At 34.8% G+C, this 16134-nt stretch overlaps 1 long non-coding RNA gene across 1 annotated transcript; it reads right to left on the bottom strand.

Moving 5' to 3' along the window:
- Positions 1-4814: 4814 nt before the first annotated feature.
- LOC133874493 (uncharacterized) lies at positions 4815-8720 on the bottom strand. Its single transcript, XR_009901304.1, has 2 exons — positions 8401-8720; positions 4815-5098 (listed from the first exon to the last, which is right to left on the bottom strand). It is a non-coding gene; the product is annotated as an uncharacterized LOC133874493 (long non-coding RNA).
- Between the last annotated feature and the right edge of the window lie 7414 nt (positions 8721-16134).

The following is a 16134-nucleotide window of genomic DNA, read 5'->3' as shown; positions in this document are numbered from 1 at the left end:
CCAGTCTTCCTTTTGGCTGCCTCATTACTCAGATCATCCTGCAGTCCGGTATCAATGTAGATGGAGAGCTTAGGATGAAGATGAAACAGCCCCTCAGCAAACAGACTTTGTTGAAGTCGAATGCGCAGCTGCGAAGAGAGGATTCTGGTGAAGATATACCTTCTGCGATGCATGTTGCTTTTCCGGACGTAGCTTCATCCTCTCACACTGTCCCGCCATCTGAGCCGGAGGTAAATTTTTCTCAGATTATGGAGGCTCTTGCTACTCTTCAGGGGGGGATGAGCAATATGCAGGTGTCGATGTCCACCTTGCAGCAGTCTGTGTCCTCCATGCAGCTGGAAATGCGGTCCATTGGCAAGAGGGTGGAGCAGACCCATCTGGACCTTCAGGAGTGCCTCCAAGTCCATCATCCAGATAGCAGTGATGATGAGGTTGCTGCACCCAAGGCTGCACGTCGGATACCCAGAGCTACACCTATGGCAAAGGATGTTTGATTCCCTCGTGTTTATTTGTTGACTTTTTATTTTGTTTTGTTATTCTGAGACAATTTGTTGCTTATTATAACTATTGAACTTATATTACTCTGTTTCCTGGGTCCTTCTGAGACCGTTAGGGGGAGTAATTTTTATTTCAGTTGGTTGGTTTATTACTCTGTTTACCCTTTGTCCCTTTGTGACAAAAACGGGGAGTAATTTTTATTTTGGACCGGGAATGTATTTCCAAACCGGTCAAGTGATTTTTGTCCCAGAATGGCCAAAGGGGGAGTTTGTTAGTATTTTGGCCTTATTCTGTGTTTGGACAAAATCACTTATGTGTAATGATGCAGCAAACAGGGATTCCACTTTTCAGAGTAAAGTCAGAAGAATTTCAAAGTTCCCTGTCAGCCGTCTGGACGATGTGTCATCCCGTCCGGACATCAGACAGACAAGCATCATCTGTCCGGACGACGTGTTTCTTCCGTCCGGACACCTACATCGTATCGAAAAGCTTCTATGCAAACTTGCTCCGTCTGGACGTTTCAGCAGCACGTCCGAACGCCTATCAGTTCTCGAACGGATCACTGATTCTTTCCAAGTTTCAAGAAAGGGAAGATCAATCAACCGTCCGGACGATGTGGTATCTCGTCCGGACCCGTATCTCCGTAAGGCAAGAATCGCAGTTCAAAATGAACCGTCCGGTCATCTGACAGTTGTGGTCCGGACGCTGGTGCATCGTATATGGTAACTGCCGATTCGACTTCAATCGTCCGGACGTCTCCCCCTCATGGTCCGGGTGCACGCGCATCAGATATGGAAATTGTGTGTTGAAGTTTAGCCATCCGGACACTCCTGCCCCATGGTCCGGACTCGCGAAGCCTGTTATGGAAATTACTTGCAGCAGACGTGCGTCCGTTCGGACAATCGAGCCATCCCGTCCGGACGATGTTCTTATACAGGAAAGATTTCTCCGCGAAAATTCTGGAAAATCCTTTCGCACAGTTATCCATCCGGACGGCCATGGTCCACCGTCCGGACGGCTCCCAGGAAAAATTTGCCTGACGCCCATTCTGACCCCCATTGGGCACTTAGAGCTGGAAGAATTCGGTGTGAATTCCATTAAAGCTCAGAGACGTGATATCTCCTCTGAAGTCGTTTTTCAAGTGTGCTGTGCTGCAAACCGAAGTCTATCTTAGAGGTTGGCTCTAAGGTAAGGAGTTTCATTGAAGACCCCTTCAGGTAGGTGAACCTGGTTGGGAAGCGTTCGTGTTGGGTTACACGTCAGAGATCAAGGTACGACCACTGCATCGGTACATGTGAGTGTTACTGTCTTGTATCTAGCTTTGTCTTCTGAATAGTAGAATTCCTGGGTTTGGCTGCCCCTGAGTGGTTTTTCTCTTAATTGAGTTTCCACTTCGTCAACAAAAATGTGTGTCATTTACTTTCCGTTGTGCTTTAATTTTTGTTGACACTTATGCACACACTTTACTTTTAGAAGTCATTTCAATTTTTCAATATATTTATATATTATAGTTTATAAAACACATACACGCACACACACATATATATTTATCCATTCCTTTTTTAGAAATAACCTACCCATATTTAAACACATCCCCTTTTAGAAATATCACATTTATTAGAAATATCCCCATTTTTACAAAACAAACACACGCACATCACTCCTTTCATTTTCACTCAACACAACTCACTCACACTTCACAATCACTTATTGCCACTCACGTCCAGCGCACACACACTTTTATATTTTTCATTTAATCTCTCCCTTTTCTCTTATCCAACACTCAAACACTTCATACACACACTTACTCCTCTCTGGTCGAACCCACACATCACACACACTCATCCTTCCTTTCCTCTATTCTCTCTTTTCTTTTCTTAAACACTTAAACCACTCATTGTCACTCATTTTCCAGCACTCACACATCTTTTGAAAACACATATACACACGTTAAAACCATATATACATGTAGGTCTCTTTTGGTTCGAGGAATAAGTCTTTGGAGTAGCTATTCCTTTATTTGGTAGGAACCTATTCCTTGAAATAACTATTCCATGGGAATAACTATTCCCTTACGAAGAGGAATAGCTATTCCTCTAATTTTTTTAGCAATAGCTATTCTTGAGGGAATTAACAACTTTTTTTTTTTTTCCTTTTAAAAAAAAAAAAAACACCAAATTTTTCCAAACTAAACTTCAAAAAAAATTAAAAAATTAAAAAAATTAATTTTTTTTTTTTTAAAAAAAAAAGAGAGAGAAAGAATTTAGATCAGATCCGTGGCCGGCCAGCCGACCACCCACAGATCTAAGGTCCAATATATATATATATTGAAAAATAAGAAATTATGTGGTTTTTTTTTAGTAATTTTGGGTCAATTCCAATTATAGTATATGAGTTATCACCAAACTAAAGAATTGGAATAATTATTCCATTCTTCTCTTCCCCATTCCCAATAATAACTATTAATTTTCCTAATGGAATACCCATTCAGCGAACTAAACGAGGCTGTAGTTATTCAGTTCTTAACACAAGCAAGGACCAACCCATGGTTTCTTCATCAAACATATGTTTTATTTAAGATTCTAACTTACCGTTTTACTGCTTGATAGGTCGAAAACTCCTCTGTTATCAAACAAAGAAAGAAATTTATAAATATATATGTATATACGGTGTTGCTCTTCAAGGGAAGAAGAAAATGAGCAACAATAACTAAAAGAAGGAAAGACCACAATTCTTTAGAAGTAAAGAGGAAGAACCACTTACTGAAGTTGCTCCAAAATGATCCAATGAAAAGAAAGCTGCTGTCCAAGAATAAGAGAAAACCAAGACAGTTTTTGATGCTCTGTTTTTTGGTTCCAGAACAGGTGTTGATTCTAACTTCGGTTCTCTGCCCGCGGCCCAAGAATCAGCATGTAATTCATAATAAATGGGTTTATAAGATTAAAAGAAAGTCAGATAGTTCTGTTGAAAGATTCAAGGCCAGACTCGTAGCTAAAGGCTTTAAACAAAAGGCTGGAATTGACTATACAGATACATTCAGCCCGGTTATTAAACTTGCCTCCATTCGACTCCTCCTAGCTTTGGCAGTAAATTTCGACTGGCCTATTAGACAACTTGACATTTCTAATGCATTTCTACATGGCACACTGACTGAGGAGGTGTATATGGAGCAACCACATGGTTTTGTCAACAAAACTCATGCTGATTTCGTCTACAAACTCTATAAGGCAATCTATGGTCTTAAACAAGCTCCAAGAGCTTAGTACACTAGACTGTCACAGTTTCTCCTCGACCTTGGCTTCACAACCTCCCTTGTGGACACTTCTCTCTTTCTTCACACCTTTGGAAGTGTCAAAATTTTCCTTCTCATATATGTTGATGATATTATTGTTACAAGTACACATCCTCATGTCATCACTGCCCTTATCACTCGGATGCAACAAGAATTTCCTGTTAAAGATTTGGGGCCCCTTAACTACTTCCTTGTCATTCAGGTTACTCACACATCAGATGGTCTTCATCTCTGTCAAGCAAAATATGTTGCTGACATTCTCACCCGAACTCACATGGCAGATGCCAAGCCTGCCAAAACACCCTATACCTCAGGCTCTAAACTATTCCGACTTGATGGTGAAGTGTTACAAGACTATTCAACCTATCGAAGCTTGGTTGGGCTCTCCAATACTGTACCCTCACTCGGCCTAACATAGCTTACTCCGTGAACCAACTGTATCAGCATTTTCATCATCCCACATCCACTCATTAGACTGCTGCCAAGAGGGTTCTTCGGTTTCTCAAGAACACAAGTCATGACCCTGCAGCTCAATGCATTTTGTGACTCAGATTGGGTGGGGAGTCCAGATGATCGATGCTCCACCTTTGGATTAGCAATATTTCTTGGAGAATCCCTTTTGTCATGGAGTGCCAAGAAACAAAATGTGGTGTCCCATTCCAACACTGAGGCCGAGTACCGTTCCCTAGCCATTGTTACTACTGAGTTATTCTGGCTCCAGATGCTCTTCTGTGAGCTGCACATTCCTCTTCGCACTGCTCTGGTTGTTTGGTGTGATAACATAAGTGCTCTTGCCCTTGCCTCCAATCCAGTGTATCTGTGACGACCCTTTTTTTTTTTTTTTTTTTTTTTTTTTTCATTACAAAACATTTGCATATACATTAATCTCTTAAAATATAAACGGATCTTCACAGTGGCACGACGACATGTCGCAAAGCCAACATATGATACATACCCCATAATATGTACCTAGTATATCAGAGTATAACATCTATCTACTATGCAGTGGAAAACATAAACCTAATGGCGGAAATCACATCTTAAACATCTATCATAAATTAATCATAATCAAGAGCCAATATTACATCTATCTGTTTAAGTCTTTCCTCAAGTTAAATACATAACATAAATGACTATACAATAACAAGTGACACAGACGTCACAAGCCATAACATTACCCATAAAACAGAGGACGCCTATGGTCCCGCAATTACAATCGTTGCGGCGAGTTTCGGTCATAATATCTCAAGTACACTTCTACAACACCAACAACTACAACCGGAGTACCTGCAGCCAAAGAAACATCATCTATACGGTTGTGGGGGTTTGCCACATCCGTACAGGTGGAATTATGAGCCCATCGTCTTAGCATAATAATTACACTAAAACCTCAGAGGTATACTATTCACTGAGTTTTCGCAAAGAATCAACTTTTCATTTTTAGTCATGCGTACACTATAACAGTCACCAATTTTATAAACTTTTGTTTGAAAAACCCCCATAACTGATATAGTGGACACCGACTAATAGAAAACATTTAAAGCATACTACGCAGTTGAGCTTATACTTAGAAGTTTCATTGTTGGAAACAACTACATACATCCTTACCTACTATATTGCTTTTGATTTAGTGAGACTTAGAAAACGATGACATTTAAATCATGCAACCATCCGATATAAATATACATAAGTTCTTTTCCATTGAGACTCTTATGCATACTAATACGTCTAGCAAAACTACTCATAGTATAAAAACATCACTCATAAAAACAATGCTAGACATGCTCATGCTCATTGTTTTATACCTTGGGAATTGAACCCAAGTATATTGCTTTAAGGAAATCTAACCCAAGTAAGCACTAGTACCTCAAGGGAATCTAACCCAAGTAGGCACCTCATGGGAATCTAACCCATGGTTGAGGACCTCAAGGGAATCTAACCCAAGTAAGTACCTCGTGAGTACTTCAAGGGAATCTAACCCAAGTAGGCACCTCATGGGAATCTAACCCATGTATAATTTCCCGTGGGCTGTGAACCTCACTTCAATGCATGTTTAGCGTTCATATGCTTATGCCTATTGCCTTAAACCAATACATTTCATTTCATGAATCATGCTTTTAACACATGCTTTCTTTATAAAATATAAACAGTTCAACATGTCATTTCTTAAACAATTTGCATAACTTAAATCTCCCACTTTATACTCACTCTAAAATCACATTAATATTCCATTGCAATCACAGTTTTCAAAACTCCAAACCATAACATACAGTAACACCATTTATTCAAACTCCACATATCATATTCATACTTCAAAACATCATTATAATTTCAATATACTCAAAAGTACTCAAATCATCCAAAACAGATCATAATCAACATACAGTTGGTTCTGGTTTGTAAAACAATATATATTTTGCAATTCATCAAATAATACTTCTCAGTGAGTAGAATACTCACTTAGGCTGCATTTGACTCATGATTCGAACTCTACATTGGAGAACCAATTGAAGTCTCCAATCTAGACACTATCCTGCAAACATTGGTACCGTTAGACTATGCTATTGAACTCTATATTCTATGACACATAGACTACCCGCGCGCTCACACATCACATTACCCGCTTCTAAGTCTAGTAAAGTACCATAAACTATTATTATGTTAACGTTTAGGTTTAGGTTCTAATGATATCTTTGTTTATTAATACAAGGATGTATTTACTATATTCACTAGTTTATCTATTATTGTTATTAACTATAAGTCTTATAGTTGTTTATTTACTATTATTAAGTCATATTATTATAAGGTTCCAATACTATTTGACTTTAAAGTCTTCATAGGTATTCCCATAATACCGCTATTTTATTTTTCTTCTCTTAAGGTTATTAAATTGGATAATTTACCGATCTACGATATTCACATTTTAACCATTATCTTTAATACTTAATTTCTATCATTTACTAACCACCAAAGTAGTTTAGGTTTAGGACATAACCTTATTTAACATTTTATAATTTTTATGTATTCTATCCATTTCCTATACGTTTTTATTTACATTCCTCATTTTTCACTAAGTACCAAGACTACGATCTATTTATCCTACTTATACCTGCTATCACTACCCGAGGATCTTATTAGGACTATAACATGAGACTAATCAAAACAATCCAACTCTATGAAGGGCATTATCTAAAATCTCATTACATAACCAAAACACCTAAATAAATTATAGCAAGGAATTCAATTATTTATTATTGTTAATCCTTTTATAGTTTGTCATTCATTTACTAAATTAGCAATATATACATTTAAGCCATATACACCTACAATACTTAAACCTAATCCATTTGATTACTTTACTATTTGGTTTAAGCCTTTACTTTCTATTACAACATATTTGCTATTGTTAGGTTCAAAATTTCATTTTAACTATCTTTTGCAAACAACCTCAACTTAATCTCATTCACTAGAAATCAAACATCAAAGAAGACAAACACTTCTTACAAGAGTCACTCCATTTGGCACCTTCATTAAAATCACCACAAACCATAATTCAATCAACTCCTACAAGGTCTCTCAACTACATAATTAGAAATCATCATTCTACAACACTTTAACCAATTATTAGTTATTAATATTACCAACCAATAGGGCCAATAATCACCCATAATCATACCTTCAACATTCATGGTTATTTATCAAACACAAGCGAAATCCCTCCTTTACATAACAAGATCAATCTCCTTTAATTAGAATTACCTTCTACCAATCTTCCACAACGACTATCATCAACCATTAACAATTACATTCTCCAATATCATAATAAAGTCTCAACCAATAGGTATCGATAAATCCAACACAGAGTTAATTTCTTAAACAAACAACTTAAAATCAATTACAACCTTCATCAATAAATCACAATTTACCAATCCAGAAAAACCAGATTTGAATCCCCTCAAGATACCCATCAAAACTAGCTCATACCTTCTCCAAAACTCAATCCATAAATTACCAAGCGAAGTCTTAAAACACCACATCAAATATGGCAAGATTTTATTTCACATCACACCACTACAATTCCAATAATCATAAGCCACAATCATCTAAGCCAACATCAATTTTATATCCTAAAGAAAATCAACACTTAACATGAATCAACCATAAATACACCCAAAAGCATAGCTCCTAATTTCGAATTCAATCAAAATACACCCAACTACTAACAAAATGACCACCATTTCAATACAATTTTCAAGAATACTAACAACCCAATTCGGATAGTAGTCCATGGAAACCCCCAAAATACCAAACATAAAACCCTAATTTTCATACCCAAATAGAACTCCCACAAATCAACATGATTTCAAGCTTCAAATCCAATGGGTATGATAAAATTATAAAGAAAAGCTTCAAACCTTAACTTATAGCTTCCATAGACGAAATCCCTTAACAAATAACTCAAAAATTAACTACAAACTCTCCAAAACCGAAACTCCATTTTCATTTTGACCTAGAATTCAAATCTAAGAGAATCTCTAATGACCCACATGATTTTCGTGATGTAGAGACAATGAGTAACAAGAAAGGGTAAAGAAAACTAAAGATTTTACCTTATAAAGACCCATAGCCGAAAATCCGTTTCTCCTTCTCTTCTTCTTCTTCTTCTTTTCGGGCTCTCCCTTTCAGTCCGTCGTTCTCTCTCTCGGTGTCTCTCTCATCTCGCTCTCTCCCTCAATCTTGACAGAATGCAGTGAGGAAGAAAGGAAGAGGGAAAGGAAAAGAAAGAAAGGGAGGGAGAGAGATTGTGTGATAGAAAGAAAGGGGAGAAAGTTCTAGAGGAGTGGCTCACGTGTAAATGATAGTGAGGGAATGTGTGGTGTGCTGGAAATGTGAGAAGATAAGGTGAGAATGTGTTTTTACTAAAGTGTCATTCTAGCATAAGTGAGAAAGAAAGAAGGTTGGGCCTTAAATATGTTTATTCCCACTTCTTGGGTTGCCATTTCTAAGTCACACAAGCCCATGGTAAAATGATAAAATCACTTTGTTTAATCTTACTACCCTAACCCATTAAATAATTTTTTGCCTTTGTCTCCTCACTTTTCTTAATTAAATCCTAAAGTGTGATTTTTCACAACACCAATCCTATTATTATTATTATTATTATAATCTCATTACTTTACCTTAAACCCCCATTATTTCAATTATATAAATATAATCATTTAAAATCCAATATTAGTTTCATCTTAATTAATAAATATAATTTATTAATGCGAAATTTCCTATTTATTTTTCTTGATCTTTACAGTATCATACCCGTACTAAACATATTGAAGTGGATTACCACTATATGGGTGAGAAAGTCCTTAATCAGGACATCTTTCTTGCCTTTATCTCTACTGCCGATCAAGTTGCCGACGTGTTTACTAAGGGACTATCCACAGCCTAGTTCCTCGTTCTCAAATCCAAGCTGAAGGTGATTCCATCCCTTGTCAGATTGGGGGGGGGGGGGGGGGGGGGATCATAAACCATGTAATGTAGCTGCCACTTCAGCACCACATGTCCATGAGGTAGGAGTCACGACACTTAATGAGAACCAGTCTGCAAGCAGCCACAATCCTGAAGATATTGCAACAATTGATTCTAGCAGAGGTTCCAATAAGAATGCAACCACACAAGGAAGGTATCATGATATAGAGGGAAACAATTAGCCAGCTACAGCCGCATACCTTGCTGTGATGGGTGCTACTCAAGGAAAATAGATGCTCAATATGGAAAGAATCAAGTCTGTTCAATGCCAAGACAATCGCATAAACATGGAAATATATGCCGTATTCCTCAAGCATGACACAAGTTGAACATAGAAGGAAAGACTTTGAAGAGACTTATTGAGTGTAAATATTGTAATAATTCTAACTGATTATGTTTAATCAATCAGAATTATATTTTATACTTTTCCTTTCTAGTTCCATGTAAAACAGTATATATGATGTATTAGCCTTTTGAATCAATTAAGCAACAATTTCTATCATTTCTCTTATTCTTTTAATTAGCTTCAATATAAATTGTGTGATGCTATAAGCAAAAGCTTATCATTAAGAAGATGCTATCATCTATGAGCAAGAGCTATCACAACCGAGATCTCAAGAAGAACAATGTTAATCAGATCAAGATTTGAATAAGAGTAAAATATTTAAATATAAGGAAAAGTTGACATACCCCATTCAAACTACAATTCAATTGAAAATGTCCCCCTAAACTAATTTTTTTTTTTTAAAAAAAAAAAAAAATCAATTCTTGAAAGCATTGCATCAACTCAGAAAGATTGAAGCTTCTAATTATAGATACTTTTTTGCCCAAAGCAATTCTTGTTAAATTAATACTTTAACAAAAGGTTTTTTTTTTTTTTTTTTTTTAATTTAATTTTATTTTTTATTATGTGGTTTTGTTTATTTATATATTTTCTCTTGCCAATAAAAAAAAAATAAAAGTAAAAATGATTTACATTTCACTTTAAGGCTCGATAAAATTAAGATAATGCATCAAACTTTTTAAAATGACATTAGAGTGTTCACATTGACTCCCCACTTCTAGTGTTTCTCTAAAATTTGAAGAACTCAATGTGAATGTTCTTAGAGGCAAGTCATTAATAAAACCATATTAAATTTTAGTTTAGTTCAATTGAGTTAGTCCAGTTGTCAAGAATTTCTTTACTCTTACAACTTATGCTTGTAGCCTGCACCAGTAATTGTATTCACAATCACTCTCTTCTCTTTTTTTCTTCTCTCTCACTATGCATATGCTTGTAGTTTGTCCTTCTCTCACTCTCGCATCTCAGTATTTCCACTCGAGACCGATAGCTTACTAATCAAACGACGCATGCTCTTTTACACTCTACAAACACATGTGTAAGGTTGTGCAAGTCAAGTTGTTACGTGAACATGTCAGAACAAACAAATAAAAAGGCCATTTCATTTGCATGGCTTGTGTGTGTGTGGGCGCATTTTTCATTTCAAAGTAATTTTTTATTATGTTTATTTTTTTAGTAGTAATATGATATAATCTCTCATTTTTATTTTTATTTTCCATATATTATTTTTAGTTTTCATTTGCTAAATTTATGGTCAATGTTCTACTAGAGAGCTCGTCAAAAACTACATGGAGACTGATCATGTGTTGAAGATTACTTGTGCAATGGTGGATGTGACTAGCTTTTGGGAACTTCAATCACCACTTTTCAAATCAGGTAATTTGTTTATTTTTTAGTAGTTATATGATATAATTAGGCAATATTTATTTTCCATTTGCTAAATTTATGTGTTTTTTTTTTTTTTTTTTTTTTTTTTTCTTGTTTGAGAAAACTGAGCAACCTTTTTTTAGAGATACAATTGGAAATGTTACTGTGGTTATAGTGTAGAGTCATTCTTTCTTAGGGTAGTGTTCTTTTCTTCTTCTTCTTCTTCTTTTTCCTTTTTTTTTTTTTTTTTTTGAGATCTACTCAAGCCATTTCTATCAGGTAAGATGCACGGGCCTAACTGTGGTCAGTTAATTGAAAGGACTAATCTTGCTTAAAGCCGCATCTGTCCAAAAAACAACAAAGGCTGTTTTAATGTTTATTTGTTAATTAATTTGTATATCAATGTGTAACTTTATAGTATTTTTTATTTATTTTTTTATGTAGTACTCGAAATGCAAAGAGAAACTGAAGGTGAGTAGGCTATGTTAACAAGAAGTGGTAAGATATAATAGAGAAAACGTGGATAGTGGAGAGGAAGTTGCTATCCTTCGAATGCCATGTTCTGGAGGTGAACCTGTAAAGTTTATTTCTGCAAATTGCTTGGAAGCTCGATTGGTAAATTATTTTTTTTAGTTAGTTATTCTAAATAGCAATAGCTAGAAAATTATTTTATTTTATTGATGTTTTCAGAGGAATGGTGAGATGATATCTTTTGATTTATAACAGGGAAAAACCTTTAATTGCTCTTTGCTCAAGAAGACCATGGATAACATTCTTAACTACCGCTTCGTTTAGATATGGAGTAGATCCTTTGACTGTTTCCATCAGCTCAAAGCTTTCTTCCCTCGATAAACCAAAAGCTATCATCTCTTAAGAAAGTTGAAAGGCTTTTTTATTTTTATTTTATTTTAAGAACTATGAAATTTATTCTTACGTGTTGAAACACTTACCTATCCGATTGCACATCCATGTGTACATACATATATTGATCAAGAGATTGGTCAAAAGACTTAACATAAGGATACGAGATGAACATCTACTAGACATCTACTAGAGTCTTTCAATTGTATTTGTTCATTGGTATAGAAGTTCAATTGTAGTCATTCTTCATATGTAAAAGTACTTACAACAGTTTTCCGATAGCATTTTCCATTCCTTAAATATATGAAAAATATATATAAAAAAATCGTAAAGTCTACATACCCCTCAAACTACCACTGAATTGACAATGTTTCCCATTCCCAAACTTTTAATTTGGACAATATCCCCCCCTCCCCCCCGAACTACCAAAAATTGTTAATATTCCACCCAATGACGAAAATACCATTAATAAAATAATAATAATTAAAAAAAAAAGGCTAAAACTAAAAAAAAAAAAAAATTCAAAAAAAAACCAAGGGTGGTCAAATTTAAAAATTAAAAAGTTTTTTTTAAAAAAAAAAAATTAAATTTTTTGTTTCTTTTAAGAAATTAAAATTTTTCTTTTTTTGGGAAAAATATTAAAAAATCCCCCTGAACTAATAACCGATTTTAGAATAGCTCCATGGATTTTTAAGTGTACTAATGTGACCCATCAAACTACCAAAGTGTGCCAAAAAAGCCACTTTTGTTGAAATATTCCTATAACACTCCTGGTCCCTCAGGATCGATCCCAAATAACTAGGATTGATCCTAGAACCCTTGGGATCGACTACAACTGCTATGAAAGCTTGATTTAGGGTTTTCAAAGTGCGTTTTAGGTTTCTAAGTGTGTTTTATTGTCTGTGGTTAGTGTTTGGCTAATATTAGGGGTTGAATTTGCAGCTTAGGGTGTTAGAACTTTCAGTATGTTGTGGATTGGATCTAAGCGTTCGAAGTAAGTAAATTGATTATAGAAGTACATAAAAATATTTCGGCATGAGATTGTAAATGAAAACTGGATATTTTCTTAAAGCATGAAACATTTGATTTTCTGACATGATGTAAGCCCTAATTATATCTCAATTGTATGATGTTATTTGAAAACCTAAATTATGTTTTCTGTATCAAGCATGTTTGATAGTGAAAGAAGATGGAAAGTTATGTATATGTTAAAAGGTATGCATATGAGAATTACTACTACCCTACAAAAAGGAGTCGGTATGAGATTTACGGTTACCCAATGAGAGTGTCGGTATAAGTTACAATTACCCTAAATGGGGAGTTGGTATGCGTTATGGATTACTTGATGGCAGGCTTTTCGATATGAGTACGGCTACCTTGTAATGGGGTGTCGATATGCGTTATAGTGGCTTGATGATCATGGGTCTCCGATATGGGTTACCGTTACTTTGTAATGGGGTGTTGGTACGACGGCGTAGTCAATATGTTTACGATGCTTCATGGCAAGGGTACCGGTGTGTTACAAATTACCTATATAGGAATCTGATATGTTATACTAACCTCCACGGTACGAGGGTTAATGTAGAGGTATGACGACATGACCAGTATGTTACGATTATTCATGTATCGGTATGTTATGGTGTCTCATGTGTCGGCATGTTACAGTACTTCGTGTATCGGTATGTTATGGATCACGTATAAAATAGGGTTCCAAATGGCAAAATAACCTTCACCGTATGAGGGTTAATTTATGGGTATGATGATGTTATAGAATGAGAATATGATGTGATGAGATGATAATCATGGTGATATTGTAAATGGAATGTGCAAAATGTTATGTTTTAGATTTAAATGCATTTATTGCCTCAAAGTGAAATTATCATGAGTCATGCCATATTTTATAAAGCGGCCGCTTGTCATTCATGATCAAACACTTTTTAAAACATTTTACGAAAACCTTCTAAAAGGCATGGTATCATGAGAAGTCATTTTGAGTATTTCATAAGGGCTTATTTCATAGTTTATTTCTATGTGATGTGTACTTACTAAGTCGTAGACTTATGTAGTTGTACCTTTCCGCCTATAGGACATTAATTTGTCAAGCAGTTTAGCAGGTACTAGATCAAATTGGAGCTTAGAGTCTTTCGTCGGTCGGGCGTTGGTTGTGGAGTGAAAAACGTAGAAATTTTATTGTATTTCAGTATTTATGAATTCTAGTGATGTGTTAGATGATAGTTGTTGTTATTTTTTATTGATTTTGACTTGTAATTTAATTAGGAGATATTTTTTTTTAGGTATTAATGGAAGCTCATATCATCTGCTTGAATGTCATGCTCATCTTTTCACTTGAATGTTCTCCATTGGATGATTCATCATTTGTTGGCTAGCCATGACCATTCCTTATAAGCTAACCTACACATTGCAAAAAAGGGCTTAGAGCTTGGTGCATATGGTTCATATTGTGACGACCCATTTTTTTAAATACAAAATTGAATCATCACATTGGCATGACGATTAGTCATAAGCCAACATCAACCTAATACATTTCATAACATATGCATAATATATCATAGATACTACATCAGTGAAAAATAAATTCTATTAACTAAAAAGAGTAATTACATCATCAGAGCCATACATTTGTCTATCTGATTAAGGCTTAATCAAAATATTATATACACCAAAGAATGGCTATACAAAATAGGTGTCACATGCGACACAAGTCATTTATCAAATGTCTATACAAAATATGGACTATCCATACGTCCGATAAATACAACTACCGCAAAGAGCTTTAGACGTAGTATTCCAAATACAACGCCACTAGGTCATCGTCGACGTTAGCGGTACATGTAGCCACAACATTAGCATCTACATGGTCGTGGTGGTAGTCACGTCCACATAGGTGAAAATATGAGTTCACATGCTCATTAGTATAAAACGCACTAAGTTTTCACAATGAGCCAACTCTTTTCTTTTCTACCTTACATTTACTATTAGTGAGAATCTTTCTTTAAAATGTTTCGTAGCTTGATAATAGTTTGAAAGTGCTTATTTTATCTATTAAAGTAAACAATATCATACTTTATTATGATTTAATTCTTGTATTTTATATTTAATTGTGGAATATTGTTCAATTATTAATCTTAAGCTTAAATGATATATTAATGCAAGAGATTGTGTTATGTAGGAATTACAAAAGAAAGCAAAGAGTAAAATCCAAGAGGTGGGTAAAAAGAAGAAGTCCATCCTATGCCCAAGATAGAGTCCAACGTGTAATACAAGAAGAGGTGAAACCAAATTGCTGGACCTACGAATTGTAGAAACCTTCTAATACTACTACATGACAAAACAAGAAAAAGAAAAATGAAGATTGAAATCTAGTCTATCACAAAGACTATGGGTAATACAAAACCAAAAAGAAAAAGGTTTCTTTGGCCCTTATAAAAAGAAGAAGCAGTGTTTTGTTTTAAGTGTAAAAGAGAGACCTGGAACAAATAGAAGACTGGGATTCCTATAGTTGTACGAATCCTAAAAGAAGAATGACTCTTATCTCTATAAGAGAAGACGCACGGTGAACCAAAGGAATAAGAATTTTTGGCAGTCTTTCTTTCTTTTCAACTCAGTGACGGAGTGGATGATTTAGAAGGCTTATGAAGATTTTTCACTGGTTCTAGTTATTTGTTATTTTTTAATTTAGTTTCTTTTAGTTGTTTAAGTTTGATGTTTAGTACTTTAGTTATGTAATTTATTTTCATAATTATGAGTGGCTAAATCTCTAGCTAAGGCTAGGGGTGAAAACTAGTATTTTTATTATGTGTTTCTGAGACTATTTTATTTGTTCTTCATCAATTAATGATTGAATGTTGGAGATGATTTTTATTTGAGAGTAATTTAATGTTACAAGTTTATTTTGATTCATTATGATTTTTGTTTATATCAAATACTTACTTTGTTTGATTTGTTATGATTCAGAAATATATTAAATGCTTAATTCATTGTAACATGTTTTTAACATCAAATTCTCAATCAATCCATGTTCGATTTATTTTATATTTGATTTGTGCCTAATTGTTTTATTTTTTGATTATGAGAGTTGATTCTCTACCTAGTTGAGTTAAAAATATATGTGTGAGGGATACGTAATATAATGCTAGGTGGATCCCTGAAAACCTTAGTGTTTCCCATTAATTTTCTCTAATTCACTTTTATTAATTTAGTTTAGTTAATTAAATTTTAGTTTACCATC

The sequence above is a fragment of the Alnus glutinosa genome, chromosome 8 (genome assembly GCF_958979055.1).
Source record: "Alnus glutinosa chromosome 8, dhAlnGlut1.1, whole genome shotgun sequence".
NCBI lineage: Eukaryota > Viridiplantae > Streptophyta > Magnoliopsida > Fagales > Betulaceae > Alnus > Alnus glutinosa.
This window is presented reverse-complemented; position numbering and strand designations above follow the sequence as displayed.